This window comes from Columba livia, chromosome 4 (genome assembly GCF_036013475.1).
Source record: "Columba livia isolate bColLiv1 breed racing homer chromosome 4, bColLiv1.pat.W.v2, whole genome shotgun sequence".
NCBI lineage: Eukaryota > Metazoa > Chordata > Aves > Columbiformes > Columbidae > Columba > Columba livia.
In genome coordinates this window covers 68,348,867-68,361,688 of record NC_088605.1, presented here as the reverse complement: position 1 = coordinate 68,361,688, position 12,822 = coordinate 68,348,867, and the positions used below count along the sequence as shown (strand labels likewise).

At 34.0% G+C, this 12,822-nt stretch overlaps 1 long non-coding RNA gene across 1 annotated transcript in view; it reads right to left on the bottom strand.

The window, feature by feature from the left end:
* Window positions 1-10,263, bottom strand: part of LOC110356354 (uncharacterized) — a 149,570-nt gene extending 139,307 nt beyond the window's left edge. The window contains exon 1 of the long non-coding RNA XR_010472443.1: window positions 10,156-10,263. This is a non-coding gene — a long non-coding RNA (uncharacterized LOC110356354). The remainder of the gene's footprint in view (window positions 1-10,155) is intronic.
* Between the last annotated feature and the right edge of the window lie 2,559 nt (window positions 10,264-12,822).

The window sequence follows — 12,822 nt, the reverse complement described above, 5'->3', positions numbered from 1 at the left end:
TTTGCTTAATTAAAATCTGTCTTCTTTTTCTGTGTATTTCTTATGTAAGAATGAATCTAAACATTTTTTTCAGACTGTTCATTAATACTCAAGCTTTCCTAGAGAAAGAACTATTATAGAACATAAAATGTTCTAGTTGTGCTTATTCTATTACTTTCTTTCATTATCTTTCTTTTTTTTTTTTTTTTTTTTCCCTAAATCAACATTAGAAAAATAACTATTGATGGAAGAAAGGTTTTATCTCTTCATATTGGGAAAAGTCAGGCATACTTACAATTAAAACTAAATAGCAATAATGTGCATCTAAACACAGTTGTTGCCCTTCCTGCTACTGTAAACATCAAGTGTAAATTTTGTCCCATATGTAAGTTTAATGGCTGTTTTCAAATTTTATTTCCACTGACCACAGATGTAGAATAAACTAATGCAGCAGTGTAAATAACTGTAGCTGTTTCTATATAGACAGACAAAATATCATGACCAGTGAACAGTAACCACCAACAATAAACATTTAATGATAATCATAAAAAGAGCTGGACACTGTGAAGATCAACAAAATTTGCAACAATTCTGCATTCAATTTATTGTTATGCATTTAAGAAGACAGAATTCCATTGCAGGACACAAAATGATACAACATTGGCTATGCTCTGATTCTGGCTGTTTGAAAAAAGACATTTACAACTACAAAAATTGGAGTGTCATTATTATCCTGAACAATTTTGGCTCATGATATACACTGTGAACAGCTCTTCAAAGCAGTCATGTGCAAAGAAATAGATTTAAGACTCTAAAAATTACTCAACATCATAGTACTATGTGGTTTAGTTTCTTAAATCAACAATATTTTTTATTTCTGTTATTTGGGAGTCTATGTCCCATCTTTTTGAAGCAACTCATTCAGTCAACAGAAAATCTCTGCTATACCTACAAAGACAGCTTTTTTTGGAGGGTGGCATAATTCTGATTAATGCAGGACTAATGTTTCCAACTAACATATTGAAAATACAGATTGGATAAACACCACAGACACAATCATACCATAAACAGAATTTGGTTCTACAGGATAAACTTAGTGAAGTTTAGTAAGTTTTCTAAACTTGGTAAAGAATATTGTAGCTGTAAATTTCATAAATTATCCTGAAAAAGCTTGTTAAACTCTTCTGCTAAACATAAAACTTGCAGAACCATATATTTTAAAGGAGAAATGAAACTGGGTAAAATTTTAAGGTAACATTTTTTAAGCTAAAATGTGTCATAGCAAGAAAATAGTTACTGACACATTCCCTTCAACAACACATTCTTCTGTTGGATCATACATAGATTGATTTAAGATTTAAAATGATGGTGAAATGGCTATTTACACCAACTGTTAAAAATCACCAAACAATGTCTTCAGAAAAAACATCTTCAAAAAAGATGGCTTACTTTTTGGAAATCCACTTCAGGAAATTGAATTTCAAAGACAGAACATAATTTTGTCACAGGTTTAAAGGTGTAATAAAATCTTCAGACTTCTGTGGCCATGAATAAGGAATCAATAAAAATATTAAAAAACAAATATGAACTTACAAACTGTTTAGAAAAGAACAAAATGTTATAATACTGAAATGGAAGCAGTAACTTGAGTCATATTGATATTCAGATAAATCATAAGAATCAGAGAGGGAAAGTGAGAACAAAAAATTGCTTACATTTATAGTTTCAGTTAAGGTAGACCTGAAATCAGAGTTAATGAGCTTTTAACAATATTTTTTCTGTTGGTAGTTCCAAGAAAGACCCTGCCAACTAAAATGCAGTGCTAGAAATTGAAATACCTCATATCCTCAGTTACTTTTAAGATCTTTTCATTTGAATGGTGCAGTATTACTCTTCTTAGAAGTAATCAGCATCACCTAGCCTTAGAAATAATAATTTCATTAAGTACCTGTTGTCATATTGTTGAAGACTTGAAGTATTTTTGAACCTTCTTAACCATATGACCCATCAAAAGTAAAATTATATGGGTATTTAAGTTTTAAGTGCATACATAAGAGAAAGCTAGTAACAGTATGTAAGAGCTGCATTGTCCAGAAGAGGAGCAACGTCACTATAGTATTTTCTCTATAGGAAACAAAATGTGTTTTGAAAAAAAATAAGATCTTATGCTACCTTGGGGCAGGGAGGTGGGCAAGGGCAGGAAGAAAATAACTAATGTCACAAAAAATAGACTATGATATTCACAACTGTTTTTAAGCAATTAAATCACAAAAGGGAAATATCAAAATCATTGCATTATAAAAAAAAAAAAAGAATTAATTTTCACTTGATCCAACACTGTCTGAATATCCTTATGTTCCAGGACATTCTGATGCAAAAAACATAAAATTTAAGATCACAGACTAAAATGAAATCAGTTGATAGACTTCCTTTTATACACAGACTCAGCAGGCTAATTTGTCAAGGACATCCTCATGGTGGTATAGTGCTTGGCATTAATATGTACCTGTAAAATTCCAGCCGAGCAAATAGCGAGAGTAAGTGTCAAGAAAACTCAGTCATTTGCTGTACTAATAACCACAAGGCTATACACATCATGCTGAGAAAACATCCATAAGGAGCAATGTCATTACCTCAAAATTTCAGGTTGGCTTGATGAGCTGTTTATTCCAATTAACACAGAAGGAAATTGCTAGGTAACTACCACCTTCATTTAGGAAGTCTCTAATGTTCGGCTTATGATGAGTTCTGCAACTTACTTTTTTGAGGATCACAACATTCAAAGCAATCTTAAATGACATATGGCAACTACAAATTTAATGTCTTCATTCTGTAATCCATACATAGAAATAGCTTGGAGGAAAACAAAACAGAAGAAAAAAAAATCAACCAGAAAAACTGCCTCTGATGACAGCAAAACTTAAATTTTGTTTTACAAAAGGTTGCCATTCCTCAAGACTTTTTTTTTTCTTCCTTAAATGACAAATGAAAACAGTCAGTTCATCCTTTTAGTTATCAGAATTCAAATCTGCTGTCTTTCCACAGAATGCACTGCCAGCTTGTAGACTCAGACCATAACAGAAATAAGATTAAAACAAAATCATATTTAAACTCTCTTTAGAAACAGACTGATTTTAGGCTATAAAAGTTAACCTTTGAAGAAATACAGTTGCCTATTTGTCTATGTAGCAGTTCATGTTTGATCATCATACTGATCAAACTGCTTTATGGATCTGTATACAGAGTATTACCCTTATTGTAATAATATAAAAAGGAATAATACGCATCTAGAAAGGAGGATGGAACTAAAATGTTAGTTGCAGTACCATCTCTGCTCTGCTCCTCAGGCTTATTTGCTCATGATTATGTGGAACAGATTATGAAGCACTAGTACAACTCCTACAGATCGCACAAATTAGCATCAAAATCCTACTGCTAACAGTGCCATGCAGAAATCAAGTTGCAAATATGTTGGTATGAATCACATCCATGCTACTGCCAGTCAACAGGGAGGCTGGAGGAAATAGCTAAAAGTGCAGTTATGCTAAAATCTGGGATAATGTAGGATGATTTTAGTACCTATTGCCTCCGTGCTACCAAGCTGTAAGAGTTAGTTTCTGTTTCGTATGAAGAAGTGGCAACTAAAGGCTTTAGGAAACACTTCAGTGACATGCAGCTGACAGACTTGTCCTCAGAGCATGGCTGATTCAAGATGATTCAAGAAATATGGAGATTTTGGAAGGCTTTCAAAAACTGGTTGGTAAAATACAGAATCACAGAATCACAGAATCGACTGGGTTGGAAGAGACCTCAGAGATCATCGAGTCCAACCCTTGGTCCAACTCTAGTCCTAGTCCTAGTCCGTTTACTAGATCATGGCACTAAGTGCCATGTCCAATCTCAGTTTAAAAACCTCTAGGGACGGCGAGTCCACTACCTCCCTGGGCAGGCCATTCCAATGCCTGATCACTCTCTCTGTAAAGAATTTCTTTCTAATATCCAGCCTAAATTTCCCCTGGTAGAGTTTAAGCCCATGCCCCCTTGTCCTATTGCTAACTGCCTGGGAGAAGAGACCAATCCCCACCTGGCTATAACTTCCCTTCAGGTAGTTATAGAGAGTGATGAGGTCACCTCTAAGCCTCCTCTTCTCTAGACTAAACAACCCCAGCTCCCTCAGCCTCTCCTCATAGGTCTTATGTTCAAGTCCCTTCACCAGGGACACTACGAGGTAGTGTTTTCAGCTCTTTCAATAACTCTTAACCTACAGCCTGTTAATCGTCCCACTAATACGGCAATTAATACCAAAATATATTTACATATTACTGGCTACAAAGAAGCAAACAAACCAAAAGGTATCTATGCTCAAATAGCTCACAAGCAATATTTCCTCTATGAAAATTCTGTTTAAATGTTGAAAGCCAATATCTCTGGTCATATTGTAGTTAAGTGCATGAACAAAATACCATAATAATGGTGCACTTTTTAAAATAGAACTAAATGTTCATTTCTGTCCTTTTTAATACTTTTTTTTTCCTGATGATTGGTGAAAACAGAGTCACAAAATGTGCATATCATGTTATTTCAACTACTATAAATTAATATTATTTTATTTGTAAAAATATTAATTTTTATAGAATATAGTATTGGAAAAGAAACCTAGTGCTTGTTTTCAATGAAGAAATACAGTGGAACACTCACTTATTCATCTACTTTTTATTATTGATTTTTTCTTCTATTTGAAATTTTGAAATGAAGGTGGAATTAGGTAGAGCCGCCTCAAAATTCTGCAGTTATCATTTACAATTTCAAAAACAGTATCCAAAGTCATGAATCCTAAACTTTCAGCAGATTGACTGCACTGATTTTCTTGTTCTAATGACTTCCTATTACTTTTCCTACCAATTTTAGACAGAATTACTACAGATTAAGAAATTGGAAAGTAGAGAAGAACTGAACAAAGGGTTAGTTTATTTTCTCCTTTTCTTTACAATATGTTCAATGTACAATCTTACCTCAGACATAAATATCACATCTAAATTAACACATGTAAAAGATAAAGTACAATACAGATTCCTTTCAAATTATCCAACTATACCTAGTGCTATTCTTGACATTTAATTGATCTGTCTGTATGATGATCATAGAGTTTTTGTGGGACGGTGATGAACCTTTCCTTGTTCTTTAAAAGCAAAGGTAGTGAGTATGCATCAGTTTCTAAAATGTCTGTAGTGTCTGGAACTGAAAAAAGGGAAGTCATCCTTTTTGTCACTCCTAAATGAAAAGTCACCTCTCTAACCACAGAACAACACTGGGCTCAAGGTGAAGTGGGCTCAAGAAGTTCTAATCAGCTGTGAAAAGTAATCCAAGAAATATATTTTTGAACTAGATTATTTCCAAGTGGATTAAGGCCAGATTAAGGCACATTTGAAAGTGTATTCAGGGCTTTATTCAGGATGCTAACTCAAAACACAAATCTTGAAACACATCATTGGTGTTTGTGGTCTTGCACTTGCATGTATGAGCTAGAGTACACTATTCACCTGAAAGAAGCACTGACTATACTGGCTATTTTAGTACTTATTTGCTTTTCCATCTCCAAGTAACAAAGTGAACAGTGAAAAACACAGCAGGGAATCATCCAATCAGAACAGCCGAATCAGAATGCCAATACTTATGCAAAATAAGGAGTATGAAAAGGCAAGCAGTGTAATCAGGTATGTCTTAGTAATACATGTCAGGAAATAAACTTATACTTAGCCTGTGTTTTGAAAGGAGAAAGAAGAACAGAAAATAAACAAGTGTGTAAAGTTTATAGGGAGAACTAAAATATAGCATTTTCAGAATGTTTTCTCTTAGATGTTAACATAAAGGCAATGAAGTTTGCTCATGTCTAGAATGTAGATAAAAGAACTGGACACACACAAACTACATTAACAGAAATTATCCTGGAATCTCATTGGGTCACAAGTACAGGTCTTACGTCAAAGTTTTGAATCTAACCTAGGGTAGAAATTACTACAGTGTTTATGTGACTTACAAAATTCGTTCTGAAAAACACTACATAAGAGCTACTTTTAGGGTTGTGGGCCTCACTCAAAAGATAGACCAGAGAACTACTTTATTGTTGTCCCTATATACAGATGTTCACCTTCCAGACAATGTAGTATCCTCGTTGAATGATACGAGCACCTCATTGAAGACTCAATCTTAATACATGTACACAACTGGTTTAAATTTCAGCACAACTGACCACAGTTTTCTGAACAAAGCAGAGAAATTATTGCCACCTAAGGGTTGTTTCACTGCTCAATATCAGGCCATATGACAAAACAAATTTCAAAGTCGATGATTAAACCTTTTTCTAATAAAAAACTTATGACACTTGGGTACACAGAGACAAATACCATCTCCTCCTTAATTGTCTTGATTCCATTCCTATCATCCACATATCAGAAACAGTAAGACCTAGAATCTTTGTAATTATGCTCAATGAAGAGTTAAAGCAAAAGAGCTATTAGGCAGAATCATCACCTTTTTTAGCTGGTGGCTCCAGTATCCAGTTTGTATCATTCTTCGCTTTGTGTGGATAAATAAAACTATTTCATTCTAACATCTAACTACAGATAATATTTGTGATGATGTTTCCAAGTATTTTAGGAATCTGACCTTGGCAACTTCAGAATCCTGAGAAAAGCTTGTATCATTTCTTTATGATATTAAATGTTACATAGGTATGAAGGTCAGCATATGGAGAAAAAGAAAGTTTCCATGTTCAAGAGTATGTGGCAAATAGAAACTCATAGGCTGAATATATGCTTGGAAAACACATCTCAGAACTCCAGGTAAAGGTGAATTATCTCTCAATAAGAGTTATGTGTAATTTTAAAATGGTGCAATAAAAGAAGATGGCTTACATGATTCTTTTATGAGGGCTTAAGAACTACACACGTGTAAGCAATATTGTGCAACAATTACTTTCACAGGTGCTCATGCACATTTCACAGTTCTTATGCAGCTACTCACACAACATACATACCCTGAAAACAGAGATTTTGAAGCTTTCTGCATTGAAATATGTTAGTAATTCCTGAATATTGTTCACCTTGCACCTTAAATAAAATTAACATTAACATAAGCATGAAGACAAAGGAACAAGATCATGGGGTGGAGGGGATGGAAGATAAACACTGAATTACAGACGTACAACTACATGGTATATTACCCATTCACTTTTGTCCACTGCAAAATGTCTTAGAAAGACATAAAATCAAATAGAAAAAAATATTAAAAAGAAAAAAAAGCAACAAACCAAACCTTTGGTATTAAACCTGGCCACTGCTACTGGCCTCAAATATTGATGCCACATCTTCTTTTATCTGAACTTAGAGAATTGGAGCATTTTTTAATTCCCAGAGCGTTGTGGGATACAAAAATTGCTTTTTATCAAAATCGTGTGTCCTATCAGAACACTATGTACACACGTCTAAGTTTTATGTACATTGTACATACTACACAAAAATATTTTAAGACTTTGCATTTACACATATTGTTCTTGTTGTTTGCACGCTCTCTTCTTTACCTGAATGAAAGCAAGACAATTGACTTTTTATGCCGGTGGAAGAAATGTTACTCCAATCAATCTGACTAAATGTCCAGAATCTTTTGCGTTTTGCAAAGCATTCATCCCAACAGTAAGGGCTTACAAGAAAAACAAACAAATAAATAAATAATTTTGGCCTTTAGAAGACTTTAGAACAGTGGGGTATTTGTTTGTAGTACTGCCTGTGGATGTGAATGACTGTTTTCTATATACCTGCTCTCTGGTAGTAAGCAGTAAGTTTTCAGATCTCAACAAGCCAGCTGGAATAACTCAAGAAGCAACTGATCCAAGAGGTATCAGAGAAAGAGTATAAAAACGATCCAATATTCTTAGTTCATTGAAACCTACTAAGTTATGGACAGTGCTCTCATCTGCTGTGTCATATGTGCCCTCAAAACTTAGTACCTTGGCTTACGCTTCCAACAGACATCAGATGGAGTGGAAGTCAACAACAAGGGGTGGGGTGTTTGGAGGAAAACAACAATAATATTGGTACATAAAGAATTAATGAGATATTGAGTACCAAAAGGAGCTGAATAATGCACCTCATTATCTACTGCAACTTTCCATGCTGAGGCTTTGAAATAGAGACAGTAATGTATATCTTCAAAAATTTTAAATCTAGATGTGAAATCCTATGCCTCTCTTTAGAATAATTAACCAAGGCATGCATTCTACTAAGATGTTTATAACATGGTTTTTTATTGTTTACAATTTTTCTTGCCATCAAACATATTGGTTACATAAATATCTAAACTAAATGTACCTTCTTCCAAGCATTTGTAAACTGTTACAAAGAGAAATTGCTTTTTTTCTGTGCTAATTGTTGAGACCATATGTTACCGGGAGTAGAATGGGTATTGAGCAAGATTTTACACTGCATACACAAAGTGAAGAATGTATCTAGACAGTAAACCCTGGCTCCCAGCCCTGAAATCTTATTTTATACTCATTTCTCTGGCTTTGGGAAGACATTAAGACAGCCTGTGGCTTACTTGCAATAAAATATTGACACTGACAATCCTTGTTTAAGCAGATGTTCTGCAGATGCAAAGGAAGATTTAGAATGTTTTCTGGACAAGCAGCCTGAAAATTACTCTCTTACAGATGAATAAGCATCAGTACAAAACACATTGTTGCAAGCCTTGTATTTCTGTACAACAGATAATGAAAAACCATCTGTCCATTGTAGTAATTTGCCAAGAAGCCAGTCTAGCATATCATTTTACTATCTGTATTTAAAATATCCTACTAATAAACAACATTTCTTAACTGTTTTCATTCTGTCTGCACGTACTGATTAAAAACTTCATTTTGTACCTCACCTCTAATAAGGTCAGCCATGTACATATCAAGTGGATCAGACCCTGTAAGCATAGCTTTTGCATCTAGAGAAAGAACAGGGGTTTAAACTGAAAATGAATGTTAACCTTTTGCTCTGCAGGAACTCCGGTATTTAAGCATTTGATGAACTAGACTCTTAAAAAGGAGGCAGAAAAAGCCAAGTATTATCTAAGTAAACATTTTTGAGACCAACTGAAAAACCTCATAGACACTAGTCACTATTTTGAATTTCCCAGTGTTTAGAAGATTGTGACTCTGAAATCATATCTGCATAATCAGCCGAACAGATAATATTCAGGTTTTTGAGGGGATTGCATGCATGACAGCCTCTTTTAACAGAAGGAAAACAATAACACCCAAACAAAAATAACCCCACAATTGTATGAAAGCTTAACATAATTTTTCTAAGGACTTTTCATGATCAACATCTAGTGCTCTCAATATCCAATTCTGCTCTTTATTCAAGTGTCAGAAGTCAATGGGTATTAAGAGATAGACTGTAGTTAGTATTACTTCATTATTACTTATTACTATACAATACTATACAATACAATAAATAATATCGAGAATACATTTACAATTAAAACTCACACAATTAAATATTTTAAGTGAACACATTTAAGTATCAGTAGGACCACATTCTGATGATGAAAAATGCACAACGGTGTGGCACTCTATTGTATTATGGAAATGAATGCATCAAAGGCCAAAGCTTATCTCAGTCTCATAATAATGTAGTCGGCAAAGCAGAATTAATTTTCTTATATTGTGCATCACAACACTAAACACTGTTCATTTGGGAATTTTCTTTTTGTGTTACAGAGAGAAAAGATATCAAAGTTTTTTAGTTTCCTGTTTGAGGACTGGAAGTGTCAGCTCTTTAATGTACATTAGTCCAATGTGTATTAGTTCAATAGTAAGACCAACCTAAAATTTACCATTAAAAATACTGGAGTTAAATTGCTAAAAATGCTGTTAAATTTTGGTGATTGGGAATGAGATTTCCATGTCCAATTACTGCTTTACATTATTACAGCAAAGGTGTTTGAATAATTTCTACAAACCAAGCAGTAATTTAAGGACTCAATTGTACTATACTTTTCCTTACACAGGACAACAATTTAGGTCTATTACATGTTGCTGAATTAGTGAAGATGCATGCTGAGGATATGAAGTATCATTCAGTGCAGACAGGATATGAAGTTAGCAGCATAAAAAGCCATGATCCTCACCTGTGTCCAGTGCACTGGTGGGAAGGTGGGAAACTGGTGCTCCCTGAATTCTGGTTCTGTCGCTGTAGACCCAAACTTCTCCATCCACAGGTACTGTTACATTTTGTTCTCCTTAACAAAAAGAGTAACAGAAAAATATCTTTCATGAGCCGATGTTCAGAACTGCCCATGCTACAGTATGCAAATGTATAAAAGGCTTTTTCAAATTCAACTCAAACTCTCAGCACTCATCTGTTCTGCACAGTTATGTAAAACTGAATTCAAGCTTATAGAACTTTCCAGGTCTGTTCCCATACTATGGAACATGGAACCAGAGTTACAGGTGTAGTAGATCTTCCAAGTTGCACAGTCATTTGTGGTAGTGGTAAAGTGTAAGTTGTCTTCCTTGGCACAGGAAGATTTGTCTTACTTTTGTCACACTGAATTTCATATTCTGCATTATGCATGTGTTTCACAAATTAGCTTTAAATAAAGCACTGTATCATGCCTTTAGAGAACTGACCTAGGCAGTAGTTTTGCAAGTGAAAGCTCCAATCTCTTTTCAATAAAAGGTAATAACAAGATGAAAAATAAATTGTGTCACATGACTGCTTCCTCCACTCCTACAATTCAGTGAATCACAAGATGTAAAGCTTTCCTATAAGCCACAGTAAAGGCTAACAGGGTGTTCTGGCTCATATGGTGGAAGAGAAAACTGGCAAGAGTTATCCTGCATGTTAGGCTGACTTCAAAAAATAACATCTCTTCTTTATACGCCTCTTTGAATGGTGTCAATAACATGTAACCTAATACCGAGGAAAATACTCTTCCTGATTCTGTCACTTCCTTATAGATAATAAGTAAGTTATGTTGGGATAAAATACTGATCTTTAAACCAATACAATTTTAGTGTTATTTTTAATGGACACAGAAATGAAAAACTATTACATTTCATGTACAAATTTACCAAAGCGAATAATTGCAAATGACTGACAATAGGATAGACGATACATTATATATTACCAATAGAATTAATATCAATGAAAACATGTAAAAGCTGTAATATACATTATGACTAAACTATTTGCCAACCCAAAATCACATAGGGATTTTTTCCCCCTGATTACATCAGGACACTTTCATTCTAAAGCAGAGTATCACAGTATGTTACGTGGCAACAGTTGCTTAATATAGATAATTTTAGTCCCTCTCAAAGCATTTACATACTGGCTTAACTTTTCTTATGTTAATACTTTTATTAACTATGTGAAGAGGTCATCAGTTGCACAAATACCTAAATAATTGATCCTGTATCTCTTAATTAGTCCAGATTTCAAGAACATCCTATAATGCTTCAATGCTTTCTTTAGGACCTCCTTCAACTACATTCTTCAAATGTTCACACATTACAAGTGCTTTTCTTCACCAGTCTGCTCCTATAATGTTCAATTGTGGCCATAGTACTGCTATTTTCTTGTGTCTAAGTGTCCTCTTGAAAGAAGTTATACTTGTTCGCCCGCTGTGTTAAACATTTGCCATGCATTACAAGGTGACTCCTACATTTCAGCTGTATTCATGACAGAAGGAATTTGAATTCATCCTGCTTGAAACAAGGCAACTGATTTTCAAATGTTCTGTGAATTGATCAAAATGTGTTTTCAACATGTAATTATTTGTTCAGACTAGCGTGAACCACTTTGCAAGGGCCAGGTTTGATTTCTGCACAGTAACATGTGCAGGTACCATCTAGGTTATGGATTTTGTTTTGGAGAATTACACCTATTTTGAAAAAAAAGCATCAAGTCAGTGTTGCTTTTTGCTGTAGAACATGCAGCAGGAAGGCAAATATTTTTATGTAGCCATGAAATTAACAGACAACCTTCTTCTGGTTTCTTTTTTGCATTAACTTTTGATTTAAAATATTATTGGCACATTGCTTAATCAAATGCACTAGTGAGACTTAAAACTGCAGAAAGTAAATAAAGGTTATGTATTAATAGTAGAGGATACATTTCAAATGAAGTAATACAATATTTAAAGAAGAGTTATGCTCACATCTTTACTTAATTTGCCATGTAAAAAGAATCTATATTTTAAAATATTTAGCAAGAACCACTTGTTTATAACTAAAACACTTGAGAAAAACAAGTTAATGAGATTTATATGCAAGTATTTATACTTCAGCAATGAAAAATATTTTCAAATTCCCACTGTCATATATTCATATAAAATGTACTATTTTGAAACACCCCTATTGCCTGCATTTAATTTATTCATTAACTTTTAATGGTCTGATCACAATTTTTCACATCTATTAAGTTTTAAATACATATGTAGAGTACTAAGAAAAGCGGGCTTCTGCCATCAGTCTCAAGAGAGCATGATCTCTAAATAATAGGATGAGATAATTTTTTTCCCTGAAATCTGAGGGACATTATTGTTTACCTTTAAATGTTTGTACAACATTTTCATTTTGAGTTGGAAGCTACATATATATACTTGGAAATAAGGTAGAATCGTACTGTACACAGGACAGAAAACCAATGTGATAAAGAAGTTGTACTTATGCTACAAAACGTTGTGTTACATAAAGGGTTAACTGGCCCTATAGAAAGTCCATCTTTTAGCTGGAATTTTAACTCCCAAATTCCAGGTTCAGTCCCTTCAGCTTATTTGTCCTTGTATTTT